Source organism: Pipistrellus hanaki (genome assembly GCF_964339955.1).
Source record: "Pipistrellus hanaki genome assembly, chromosome: 10".
Classification (NCBI taxonomy): domain Eukaryota; kingdom Metazoa; phylum Chordata; class Mammalia; order Chiroptera; family Vespertilionidae; genus Pipistrellus; species Pipistrellus hanaki.
In genome coordinates, this window is record NC_140512.1 from 66,635,627 (window position 1) to 66,649,922 (window position 14,296).

Sequence of the window (14,296 nt, forward strand, 5' to 3'; positions counted from 1 at the left end):
GAGACATGTGAAAACATGCTCAAAGTCACTGATCATCTGAAAGATGCAAATCAAAACAACAGTGAGGTACCAGCTCACACCTCTCAGAATGGCTATCATCAACAAATCAACAAAGGACAAGTGCTGGCAAGGATGCAGAGAAAAAGGAACCCTTGTGCACTGCTGGTGGGAATGCAGACTGGTGCAGCCACTGTGGGAAACAGTATGGAGTTTCCTCAAAAAATTAAAAATGAACTCCCATTTGAACCAGTAATTCAATATCTAGGAATATATCCCAAGAAACCAGAAACAATCAGAAAGGATATATGCACCCCTATGTTCATAATAGCACAATTTACAATAGCTAAGATTTGGAAGCAATCTATGGGCCCATCAGCAGATGAGTGGATAAAAAAGCTGTGGAACGTTTATATAATGGAATATTACATGGCTGTAAAAAAGAAGGAACTCTTACCATTTGCAACAGCATGGACAGACCTGGAGAGCATTATGCTAAGTGAAATAAGCCGGTTGGAAAAAGATAAATATCACATGATCTCACTCATTTGTGGAATATAATGAACAACATAAACTGATGAACTTAAATGGATCCAGAGACATAGAAGCATTGAACAGACCATCCAACCTCAGAGGGAAGGCGAGTGGGGGGTGGGAGGTGAAAGATCAACCAAAGGACTTGTATGCATGCATATAAACATAACCCATGGACACAGACATCAGGAGGGTGAGGGCCTGTGCTAGGGTGGTGAGAACAACCAGGGAGAGGTCAATGGGGGTGGGTGGGAAATGAGACATATGTTATACTTTAAACAATAAGGAAATTAAAAAATATCCTCAGGTCAGGATTAAAAACAACACAAAAAAACTAGAGTCACTATATTAATTTTAGATAAAGCAGACTCCAGCCAGGAATATTATCAGAGATTAATAGGGACATTGCATAATGATAATAGATCAATTCTTCAAAAAGACATAACAACTAATAATGTGTATGCACCTGACAACAGAGCGTCAAGATGAATAAGGTAAAATCAAATAAAATTACAGTTTTCATCATTTGGGAAAAAAAAAGAAAGAAAGAAAGAAATGGGCAGGGGACCTGGACACTTCTCCCAAGAAGACATACAAATAACAAACAGGTATATGAAAAGATGCTCAACTTCACTAGCTATTGGGGAAATTCAAATCAAAACTGTAATCAGATCACACCTCACATCTATTAGAATGGCTATTCTCAACAAGACAAGTAATAAATGCTGTAGACGAAATCCTTATTCACTGGCGGTGGGAAAGAAAACCGGTACAACCACCATGGAAAAAGAAAGAAAGTTTCCCAAAAAATTAACAACAGAGTTACCATATGATCCAGTAAACCATCTTCTGCATATCTACCCAAACATGTATTCAGAAAGATATATGCAGCGCTATGTTTATTGCAGCATTATTCATGGTGGCCAAGTCATGGAAACAACTGAAGTGTCCTTTGATAAATGACTGGATAAAGAAGATGTAGTACATCTTCTTTACAATAGAATACTACTCAGCCATAAGAAAATATGAAATAATACCATTTGCAACAATAAGGATGAACCTTGAAAATACCATGCTAAGTGAAATAAGTCAGACAGGAAAAAGCCAAGAATCATGATTTCACTCATGTGAGATATAAAACTGAAAGTAACAAATGAAGAAACCAAAAAAACTAACAACAACAAAAAAATCATAGACACAGACAACAGAATGTGATTACCAGAGAGAAACGGGGTGAGAATGTAGTAAAGGGTAAATGGGGTCAAATATATGGTGACAGAAAAAGTCTTGACTTTAGGAGGTGAGCACAAAATGCACAAATGATGTATGATAGAATTGTACACTTGAAACCCATATTATTTTATTAACCAACTAGAGACCCAGGGCACTAAAATTTGTGAACAGGGGGTAGCGGCGGGGAGGCCCTCAGCCCAGCCTATCCTTCCCGCCGTCCGTGACCCCTCAGGGGCTGTCCACCTGCTGGTTCAGATATCCTCAGCACTGCCAGGGCAGCAGGAGAGGCTCCCACCGCCTCGGCTGTGCTTATAGTTATTAGCCCGGCTTCTGGCTGAGCAGAGCTCTCCTTGTGGAAGCGCACTGACCACCAAGGGGCAGCTCCTGCATTGAGCGTCTGCCCCCTGGTGGTCAGTGTGCATCATAGAGACTGGCCGTTCCATCATTAGGGTCAATTTGCATATTATCCTTTCATTACGTAGGGTATAACTGTAATAAATTTAATTTGGGGTTAGAGGCTCAATCCCCAAGTATGGGGCAAGCAGGAGGCTGCCAATCAATGATTCTCTCTCATCTTTGATGTTTCTGTTTCTATCTCCCTCTCCCTTCCTCGCTGAAATCAATAAAATTATACATTTTAAAAAAAATAAACATTCAATATAATAGACATTCAACAAATGACATGAGTCCATGAACCTTAGGACTATTTCAATTAAAGTGAATATTGAATATATTTCTATTATTGTTGTGAGATGCTTTGAGCTGCCATGCCACTTTCAGGGAGTAGAGGGTACTGTAACACAATTACAGTAGACTTTTAAACATAAAGTAGAAATATTAGTACTTTTATAATACACTAAGATTAAATATCCATGTTAATTTTTTCTAAGCTTAAAATCATGTCAACCAGTTCTTATGAGCCTAACACTTTCTGAAACATTGGAGAAAAAGAGATAAAATGACAATTAATTGTGATCTATGTAGTAAAGGTGTGTAATCAGATCATCCAGATTGTAATAAAACCCACTATCAGGTCATCAGGGCCTAAACTGAGAAGAGGCCTTACTTGGAGAGGAACCTAGAATCAATACAAGTTAAAACATTTAAAGACTAATCTTCACACAGATATTGATAAAAAAAATATTCCTAAATTATGAAAATCATATTTTTTAAAATCCATGTTGTATAACTGCAATGAACAGCTTTTCAAAGCCTTTTTTAAAAGAGCATTATTTGACCCTTAGGGTTTTGTGTCAAGCAGTGTCCTGTGCTTGCTTTCTTTTACTTGATTTAGTCCTTACAGCACCCTTATGAATATAATATTATTGACTCACATTTGCTACTGGGGTGATTTTATGTCATGTGTTTATGTATTAATTTTCAGCCATAACAACACTGCTAAATGGATACTATTACTCCCATTATACAAATTAGAAGTTGAGAAATTTACCAGAGAATAAAAAGTAATAAATGGCAGTGATGGAATTTGAATGTAGATGTCTGTCTTTAAACTCCATTTAGTTCCTCGATTCCATACTGACTCATCCTCAGACTCCAACCAGGGATTCCAGCCTCACCTCTCTCCCCGCTTCCTGCCATAACTCTTATAGCCCAGACACACCATACACATTTCAGCATCTGCCCCACACGCCTCTAGGGATTCTGCCAGCCTCTAACGTGGTTCACGCTTGACTCATCTGTCAGAACCCAGCTCACATGTTACCACCTTTCCTAGTAGTTCATCATTCTGGCTCCTAGAGCATTTTATTGATACTTATACCAGAGCACTTTCATGGAGAAACTTGTGTGATAGTATGTTATTTCAGTCTCACCTCTTGGAAGGGCCAAGAACTATGTCTTATTCATTTTTTTCTGCATGAATCATGATACCAAATTAGGTGACCAGAAAAGTCTACTGATTTTATATTCACTCACATGTAACGTCTTCCACGTTATGATTACCTCTTTTTCCAATCGTATTCAAGCATCTTATTCTCCAGAACCAACAAATCACTTGATATTTCTGCCACAAGTGATTCAAAAATGTTGCTTTGTTCACATTTTCCACTCCACACATTGTACCCATCCCCATCCAATACCTAATATTCATGTATAAAATCCTGCCTGCTTTTTGAGATCCTTCTTTATTGCTGCTCCATCCAGGAAAAAAAAATCCTTGAAACCCCAAATATTATTATATTGTCCTATATTCAGTGCTCCGTAATGTATAGAATGTGGCCTATACTGTGATGATTATAAGCATTCTAGAGAAAAAAATGTTATTGTTCCTTTCATCTTCAGTTATAGTATAAAAGCTTCACTATAACAAACATTTAGTTCCTGTTAACTTGATTTCACTTGAAATCATTTAGTTATAAACTATAATATAATATAATAACATAAATAACTCTCCTGCTTATGTTGCCCTTTCTTGTATACTTTAGTAAGAATTACTCCACATTGCAATGTAATCATATGTAAATAGGCCAAGGAAAAAAGGAAATTGGTAAACTTTAATGGCTGACACCATCTAATGTGTGCAATTGAAATATCACATAAGCATCCTACAATTCTGCCAGAAAAACAAAGGTTAGTTTTTTTTAAATTACTGTATTCCGTGCATGATACTTTATGGTTAATTTTGCTAAAATTATGTTATTTTTGTTAGTTTTTGTCCCATCTCCTTTCCCAGGTAGATCTCATTTTTATGCATAAAATCATAAAATAAAACAAGTCACACAGATAACTGAAAATGTTCAACTAAATACCATCTGGGAAAACAGTACTTTAGATATCATATCTGGAATATTACTTCCCTAACTGGCAAGATCTCTAGCCAGCAGACTTCATTATTCCAATTCCAATAGCAGGACCACATCAATGATGGATATGGCTACATCTGTCTTGGCCCAAAACCATGAACTAGGATCCCTCTCTAACAAGAAAGGTAAAAATTAAATCAAATTGAATCATATATCTAAATGTAGGAGCAAAAAATTCTTAGAAGAACACATAGGAATAATCTTTTGTGACCTCCAATTATGCAATGGTTTATTAGATTTGGCATAAAAAAACATATGACATAAGAAAGAAATACACTGGATTTAGTAAAAATTTTAAATTTTGTGTTTCAAGGGACATCATAAAGAAACTAAAAAGATAGCCCACAGGAATGGTGAAAATATTTGCAAATCATATATGATGAGACTAGTACCCAGAACATATAAAGAATTCTCGCAACGCAACAATAAAAATACATATAACAATTTTTTAAGTGAGCAAAAGTTTTGAGATGATATTTCTTCTGAGAAGAAGTGCTCAGTTAGCACATTATGAGATGCCAACATCATTGGCCATTGGGAAAATATAAGATTAAACACAATGACATCCTACTTCATACCCACTAAGATGGCTAAAATTAAAAAGACAGACGATACTACTAGAATCCTCCTCCATTTCTGGTGGGATTGTAAAATGGTGTGTCCACTTTGGAAAAACAGTTTCTAGTTCCTGGAAATTTTCATATGGTGTTACTGTATGCATGCAAGGTGTAAAGTCAGAGAATTGAAAACATATGTCCCAATGAAAACATGAGTGCTCACTGCAGCATGACTTAAATAGCTCAACAGTGGAAATTACCCAAAAGCCCATAAATTACTAAATGGATATACAAACATGGCTTATCTATACAGTGGAATGATACCCCTAAAAAGTAAATGACATACTTATACATACTATAACATGGATGAACTTTTAAAACATTATACTACCGGTAAGTAAAAAAAAAATAGATATAAAAGTTACATAGTGTATGATTCTGTACATGAAATGTACAGAGTAGGGAAAGCCACAGAAACAAAAAGTAGAAAGGTGGTTTACAAGGGCTGGGCAGACTTTAAATTGTATAAGGTGGTATTTTTCCTGAGATGATGAAAATGTTCTATGATTTGATAGTGTGTGGAAACAGTAAAACAATACTGAATTTTATACTTTAAGATGTTAACTCAATGGCATGTGAATTATACCTAAATAAATCTGTAATTAGAAAAATAAGTCAAAATAGGAGGATCATTTAGCATAGGTCAGGACCTTCATTCAGTAGTAAGTAATAAAATGTATCAATGGCATATCACAAAAAGAGGCATCGAATGGGAAAGTTACTCAAGGAGTCTCATTTCAGCGCAGGAAGACAGAAAACATAGGAATAAATAAGATATTTAGAGCTTGTAATGAAGATCAGAAAGAAAAATATGATGACGTTGATAGAGAAAAACGATTTGAGGTCTACAGCAAACAAGGTATTCAGCGAAGGGCTTGATGGGGACTTGGTCTAAAGAATAAGGACACAATCGCTTGAAAAATGAGGAGGCCTGCCTGCCTGCCTGAGGAATGGAGTACAAATGCCCTCAACTGAGAGACAACGTGGCGTGTTTGAGATCAAAAGGCCAGTTTGTATCAGACATAATGTGTGAGGAGGGTTAAAGTGGCACAAGATAATGCTGCAGAAATAGACAAGAGTTAGATGGGACAGAGCCTAAAAGCCACAGTCAATTACTTTGGATTTTATCCTGCCTTCAACTGGAAGACACTGGAATAATTTAGGCAGAGCCAGTGACACTCTCTGGTTTACTCTTTTTTTTTTTAATTGTTGTTTAAAGTATTGCATACATCTCCCTTTTCCCCATTGACCCCTCTCAAGCCTGTCCCTACCCCCCTTACACAGGCCCTCACCCCCCTACAGATTTATTTTTGAAAAGCTTGCTTTGTTGGTCACACAGAGTATGAATTGGAAGAGGGCAACAATGGTAATTGGCTCAAATTGTGGTAGAGATGGGTGGATTAGACCAGGGCAGGAAGAGTCTTTTTGTGTAACTGTGTCAAGCACTTTGGCTTCTAACCTATTCTCCGTGTAGTAAGTAATGGGATGTGGTGCCCAGATGAAGGATTTATTTCCCCAGCTGTTGCTTAAGTTGAAGAAAGACCTCCTGGATCAGCCTCCTTCCGGTGACCAGTGCAGGACAGAAAGGCCAGCCCGTTGCCTGAATGAGGGACAGACAAGCTGAAAGTCCATCCGGCCTCAGAGGCCCCAGGAGATGCATGATGCCTCCATGGAAACTGCATCCCTCCTCCCAGTTCGGCTTCTTTCCTTTCCTCCCCAAAAGTGTTGGTTTCTGAGCACTCCCTTATCATGGCACTGTATGCAAATCTCAGTCTCACAGCCTGCTTCTCAGGAAACTCCATCTATGATGCCAATTTAATAAAACTATAAATACTAATAAACTTGAAATGATAATATGCATTTTTTTAAAAACCTTAACAAATTATGATATTTTTACTATAGTCTGTTAATATTACACATATTTTAATTAAATATTTTATTTGTAAACATTTGGATGCTGAATTAGTAAATAAGCAATAGGAAAAATAATTCATGATTAAATAAATTCTACCATTACCTAATTGAAGAACCCAGGAACCAAAGTTAGCAAGCTTTCTAAGTATCTTTTATTGCTAGATAAGAAGACAAACTATTATTTGCAATAGGATTAATTATTTAATAAGGACCATTATAATTGAAAAATGTTATCTTATTCTATACTAGCCAATAGTAACAATTCAGTGAAACACCATGTTTCTATTAGCCCAGAGCATTATTTCCTGTGATCAGAATATACATTCAAAATTTTTGTATGTAATTTTATTTTTCCAAACAAGGGTTGCTCTCTATATTTTAAGGGGTATAATTTATGAAACCGTTTGTTGTACACAAGAATAGCATACAATGAAATGTTTATTATTTTGGGTGGTAGAAAAATGTAATCCATTCAACCCATCACATAGAATCTTCTTGCCCATCAAACAATTTTCCAAGACTGCTTGCCAGTCTCTGAGTTATCTGAATTTTACGCTTTTCCTGTTTCGTGTAGCTTATGATGCATTGTGAAATGGCCAAAGGGAAGCAGCCTGAGGGAATTAAGGCAGACATAGCAAAGTCCCTAAATAATCCTCCAAGGCTCTACATCTTAAATAACTTAGAGTTTACTGTTGGTTGTGTTTGCAAAAGAAATTACTGAAAGGATCTTTTCTCTGGAGTTAAATCCCAGATCAGAATTTTATTGCCTTTTGCCCAAGGCTATTGCAAGACTTTCAGAGCAGAAATAAGCTATAGTTGGATCTTCAGTGTGATTTATGAAGATCAAAATAGAGCAAAGAGAGGATTTCAGATATTTAAAAATCACTAGCAAGTTTTCCTGAAATTTGGAAATATGTCTCCATATTTTCACTTTGTTATAAAATAATTTTCACTCTGTTTTGAAGGTACCAGGCAATAAGTAATATACGACTGAGTCCCTTCATGGTGGAGAATGTGACTGAATAATTCTATTTCTAACGTGTCACATGAAGCCTGGAATGAGCAATCAAGGAAAGGAACAAAAAGAAAGATTCTTTAGCTCTGTGCTTTCACATACACAAATTTCCAGAATGATACAGGGTATACGAAAACCAAGTTGTAAAAATCAGATGACCATGAGGAGTAAAGTGTTTATTTTTCAATTCTCACAACAGTTTTATGATATATTATTCCATATTAAAAATGGGGGGGGGAGGAAATGAAGTTTGGAGACAATAAATGACTTACCCTAATAAGCTGCAGGCAACAGATACAATGGGGGATGAGAATGACGGATGGAAATAAGTTATTTTTTAAACTTTAAATTGTCTTTATATACTCTGAATTTTTTTAACATGAACATATATAAAGAACTATTTACAATACAGCACAGAGTTAGTAACAGAGGTATACAAAACGCTATGATGGCATGATTACCTCTATTACCTTAATGTAGTTCTTATATTTAGGGTGTTAAGCTACATCTTGAAGAATGAAAAAGAAATAAATCATGAAAAGGCATTCCAGACAGAGAAAAAACATGCCCAATAGCAATGGGCAAGAAATAGGTAGCTGAATAAAATGTAAAAGAAAGTGGAAGAAAGGAGAAAAGGATATTTAGGGAAGCTATATCAGGCTTGTAAGCCAAGCAAAGACATTTACCTTTATTCAAAAGGTAAAATGTTGGAGAGCCATTGATGGAAAGGGATCTACTCTGATCTGTAGCATATTAAGAAAGCCCTCATTGGATAGAACACAGATAGAGGTGAAGAAAAGCTGGGATGGCAAGGAAGGAAACAAACATTCACTGAGTGTCATGCAATTAGTAAGTGTGTTGCCTGCATTATTTAATTTGGTGTCATTGTTTAGAGCTAAAAACAAATAAATAAAAAAAATTAAGAAATAGTCCATGACCACTCATTTGGCAATTTATCCTCAGAAACTAAAATAATAAGGATGGGTATTGACACATAATTTGGTAAAAAGTTATGGGAAAGTTTGCAAGCATTGTATCTTTATTTTTGTCTATAAATTAAGTGATAATATCTTGTGGAGCCTTAATAACTGAAAAGGAGTAGGGGGCATGAAAATAGTAGAAATAAATAAGGAGTCACCACAGAAATATAAAAAATATAAGAAGCTAATTAAGAGGAAGTAGTAAAAGGATTGGTAAGAGGTGTTGAACATCCATTAAATAGTTTAAAAAAAAAAAACTAGGTAAAATTTATTGACTTCTTATATGTACGCTTTTTCTCATTTAATCTTCAAGATATCAAATTAGGTGAGTGTAATTATATACTCTATATTACATATGCAAATTTACAGGTAGAGTAACATGACCCTTCATCACAGAGGCTTGATTCATACCTACTTCTGTCTGTCCCTATCTTCTTAACCGTGACTCCAATGTCACTATACTGTTAACAATCTGAAATTCCATCCTTCATTTTAGAAATAAATACATTCAGAGGCTTAGATAGCTTAAAGCGACTTATCTAAGATCTCAAAAACAGTAAATGCCAATGCCATGATTAAAGTTCTGATAAACAAACTATAGCACAGCCAGACAGCAGAATATTATTCAATGGGGGAAAAAGAAATGAAATAACAAGCCAGGAAAAGACATGGAAGAAATTTAAATGCATATTATAAGGTGAAAGAAACCAATCAGAAAAGGCTGCATATTGTATGATTCCAACCATAAGACATTATGGAAAAGACAAAACTATGAAGACAGCCCAAAAAATCAGTGGGTACCAGGAGCTGTTATGGGAGGGATGAAGAGGGAGGGCACATGTTTAGGGCATTGAAGTTACTCTGCACAATACTAAAACGATAGATATTGTACATGTCATTATACATCTACTAGAGGCCCAGTGCATGAAATTCGTGCACTTGGCGAGGAGGGGGAGTTCCCTCAGCCCAGCCTTCGACCTCTCACAGTCCAGGAGCCCTTGGGGAATGTCCAACTGTTGGCTTAGGCCCACTTCCAATGGGGAGCAGGCCGAAGCCAGCAGTCAGACATCCTTAGCACTGCGTGGATGTGGGAGAGGCTCCTGCCACTGCCATTCCACTTGCTAGCCATGAGCCTGGCTTCTGGCTGAGCAGGGCTCCCCTGTGGGAGCACACTGACCACCAGGGGGAGCTCCTTTGTTGAGCGTCTGCCTCTTAATGGTCAGTGATTATCATAACGACCTGTCATTCTGCCATTCAGTCGACTTGCATATTAGCATCTTATATAGGATTCCAACCCATAGGGTCTATAGTATCAAAAGTGCACCCTAATGTAAGCTATGAACTTTGGGTGATTATAACATTATCCATGTAGGTTCATCAATTTTAACGAGTGTTATAATTTATTGTAACTCTGGTGGGAGATGATGACGGTAAAGGCTATCATGTGTGTAGGCAAGAAGTGTACGGAAAATCCCTGAATCTTGTCCTCAGTTTTGCAGTGAACTTAAAACTGATACAAAAACTAAAGTTTTAACTTAAAAAAATTAAGGGATAATAAAAGGTGCCGAATAAAATATAAAGAAATGTTAAAATCAGATGTAGTATGTGAATATGTGATAAACTGCTTCCATTGAAAAATTACCTGGCTGATTTAATAGATGTGAAACAGGTAATGATATTTTTGAATTCATGTCTTAAAGCCCTGTGCTACTTGTTGCAAATGTTAGCCCAGTATCTTGCTTGAATGAGGAACTAAATAAATATTTCTTAAAGAAAAAGAGGGGGGGGTGGGGGGGAGAGAGAAATAAAGGGGAGGGAAGCAGAAAGAAAGAAACAGAAAAAAAAATACAGTGGAACTTTGGTTATCAAATTTAATTCATTCCGGAAGGCTGTTCAAGAAGTGATTTGTCAGAAAATCAAATCATTTTTTTCCCATTAGAAATAACGTAAATTGAATTAAACCTTTCACACCTCCAAATGATTACCTGTTTTAACCTTTCCTGTATACAGTACATGTCTAACGTATTGTTTGATCTATAAATAAACACTTCTTTACTAAAACCACACCCTACTGACCATAAAGGAGTCACTATCAGCATGGGTCTGAGTGTCTTTCAGTTGGCATGCCATGCAGCATCTTTGCTTGTTCCTGTACCACTGTCCCCTAAATGCTGTTTATCAAAATCAACAACAGCTTTTCTCTCTCTTCAATCACCTGGGATCATTGTTTCTTTCACACCCTTAGCACTCTTGATGGCCTCTTTATGTTTTAAAATTGTGCTAATCATTGATTTCACAAGCAACAGGAGCATTCTCTCCTTTGTTGCCTGAGGGATGCTTTTTGTCATGTGGAGGGATCAGCATGAAAGTGTTGTCAGGTGGAAAACCAAAGCTTGGTTCGACAATAGAGACATTTTTTCTGTGAACAACTTGGCTGAAATTGAATTGCTCAAGATGGGAGATGTTTGAAAACGAGATAGATAGATAGATGATAGATAGATGATAGATAGATAGATGATAGATAGATAGATAGATAGATAGATAGATAGATAGATAGATAGATAGATATAGATGGATTGATAGATGAGAGAGAGAGGAGAGAGAGGAGAGAGAGAGAGAGAGAGAGAGAGAGAGAGAGAGAGAGAGAGAGAGAGAGAGAGAGAGAGAGAAAACATTTCTCAGGGAAGATGTTCTCTTTCTATAAAAGTCTGATAGTAACTAAATTCCTTGAAATTATTTTACTTATAACTGGCAAGGCATTTGGGCCTAAATATCTGACTGCTTTGGGTGCTCTCAAGTACAGTTTCATATTTATAACAAGTTAATTGCCCTATTTCCATACTGTTGCTCCTTGTGGGATTTTCAGCTATTTCTTAACGCTAGAAGGTGAGTGCTGGGTACAGTACTCAGGTCACTTTTAAAATATAGATTAAAGAGACAGGGATAGAGAGTTAGAAATATCGATGAGAGAGAGTCATCGATCAGCTGCCTCTTGCACACCCCCTACAGGAGATGTGCCCACAACCAGGGTACATGCCCTTGACCGGAATCGGAACTGGAACCCTTCAGTCCGCAAGCTGATGCTCTATCCACTGAGCCAAACCGGTTTCGGCTCAGGTCACTTATTATTAAACTGAAACTTAATATGGTTGCCACCTTTACAGTGACTCTAGAACTGTATTATCAGGCATATGGTCCAGAAATGCCTTTGATAAAAGTAAACCCCTAGACTGCATATATGCAGCAGAAAATAACTGAAATTCTTTTTATAAACTAGGTAAGGTGTAACTAATTAAGAAATAATACATCAGTAAAATTATAAATTCAAAGTTTGTATGTCTCATTACTTATGAAGGACACTTCTTTGAAATGATCAGTATTTGGAAAACACATTTTAATAGTAAGGTCATCAAGAAGAAGAACACTTTAAAAGACTAAATTAACCTCTAGGCCAAGGCAGCATGGTCCCTAGGGCAACTAGCACATTAACTGGAAGAACCAACTCAAACTGGGCAAACCCTTGGCAGCTTCTGGCTGACCTGGAGGAGGAGGACTGAGACTTTATGGGCCACACACTGTGTGTCTGTCCTCCGGGAACTGTCTTCATTGACACAAAGTGCTACCTCTTTATCCAGAAACTGGAGGAGGGCAGGGCTAGGGAAGAGACCCAATGAGAAGCAGACATGTGTGGCTTCTTCCATCACCCCAACATTGTTTGCTTTGTGGATTACTCTCTGAGGGAGCAGGGCATCACACATGAGGCCTGGCTGCTAGTACCCCTCTTCAAGGGAGGTACACTATGTAAGGAGACAGAAAGGCTGAAACACAAAGGCAACTTCTTGACTAAAGATCAAATCCTTCAGTTGCTGCTGGGTATCTGCAGAGGCCTGGAGGTCATTCATGCCCAGGGCCAGGCCCTCAAGGACCTATAGCACACCAGTGTCATGCTTGGAGATGAGGGGCCACCAGTTTTAATGGACTTGGGTTCCATGAATCAAGCATGCACCCATGTGGAGGGCTCCCGCCAGGCTCTGGCACCGACGGTGCACCATCTCCTCCCGGGCCAGACCTCTTCTCCATGCAGAGCACTGTGCCATCCATGAGCAGACTGATGTCTGGTCCCGCGACTGTGTGCTACATGCCGTGATGTTTGGGGAAGGCCCTTATGACGCAGTGATCCAGAAGGGTGACAGTGTGGCCTTTGCTGTACAAAACCAACTCTGCATCCTGCAAAGCCCCAGGCATTCTTTGTCAATGTGGCAGCTGCTGACCTCCAAGATGTCTGTGCATTCCCAGGAGCACCCTCACATTCCTCTCCTCCTCAGTCAGTTGGAGGCACAGCAAACCCCAGATTCAAGGCAGCACATTACCCAAATCTGAACCAACCAGTGGCCATGCTGAGAAGGTGGCCCTGTGCCTTGGAAAGAGGCCCCCATCTCTCACTGGAATCTGCATCCTTCTATCTATCTATCTATCTATCTATCTATCTATCTATCTATCTATCTATCATCTATTTATCTATCTATCATCTATCTATCTATCTATCTATCTATCTATCATCTATCTATCATCTAGGTTTGCTCTCTTGTAGTTGAGGTGAAGGAGTGGGAGTCAGCTCAGTTTTCTATCTGTTCTGCTCTCTTACCCCTGAGAACAACTGGACAGGGAACCTGAGTTGAGGTGAGAAAATGTGGGGGGTGAGCACAGGGAAATGATGCAGAAAAGGACTCTGAGCTTGCATGGTCTGCCTCCAAATATGGGAGCAGAAGAATGTATAAATAGAAGAATAAAGTGAAAGTAATTGGTGGAAGAAATGTTGAAACAAACAAAAGAACAAATTTTAAAAAATAAAAGAAAAATTCAAAAATAAATAAAAGAACAAATTAAAAAATATATAAGATGCATAACCTTTAAATTAGATAATTTAAATAAAGTCAAAGGAAGGTGGAGCTAAAATATAACATTGCTTCACAGTTCGTGGTCAAATGACATCAACTTTGAAATTCCTACTCTCTACCAGCAAATAGAAAATGACATGCCAATCAATACTACTGTTAGCTAAATAGTTCCACATCTGGTTGTTTTACAGAAGTTGTGTGAGATCTATAAATGTCACTTTTGCAAAAGATAAAGATTTAGTAAATATTGTGCTCATTTGACAGTGTTTCCTGACCCTCTATTCAC

General features: G+C 37.6%; 1 protein-coding gene and 1 pseudogene across 2 annotated transcripts in view; one reads left to right on the forward strand and one right to left on the reverse strand.

Moving 5' to 3' along the window:
• Window positions 1-14,296, reverse strand: part of FOXP2 (forkhead box P2) — a 601,300-nt gene that overhangs the window by 447,822 nt on the left and 139,182 nt on the right. The gene's annotated exons all lie outside the window — the stretch shown is intronic.
• Window positions 12,676-13,492, forward strand: LOC311629487 (serine/threonine-protein kinase 16-like; annotated as a pseudogene). Its single transcript has one exon. The product of its transcript is annotated as a serine/threonine-protein kinase 16-like (transcript).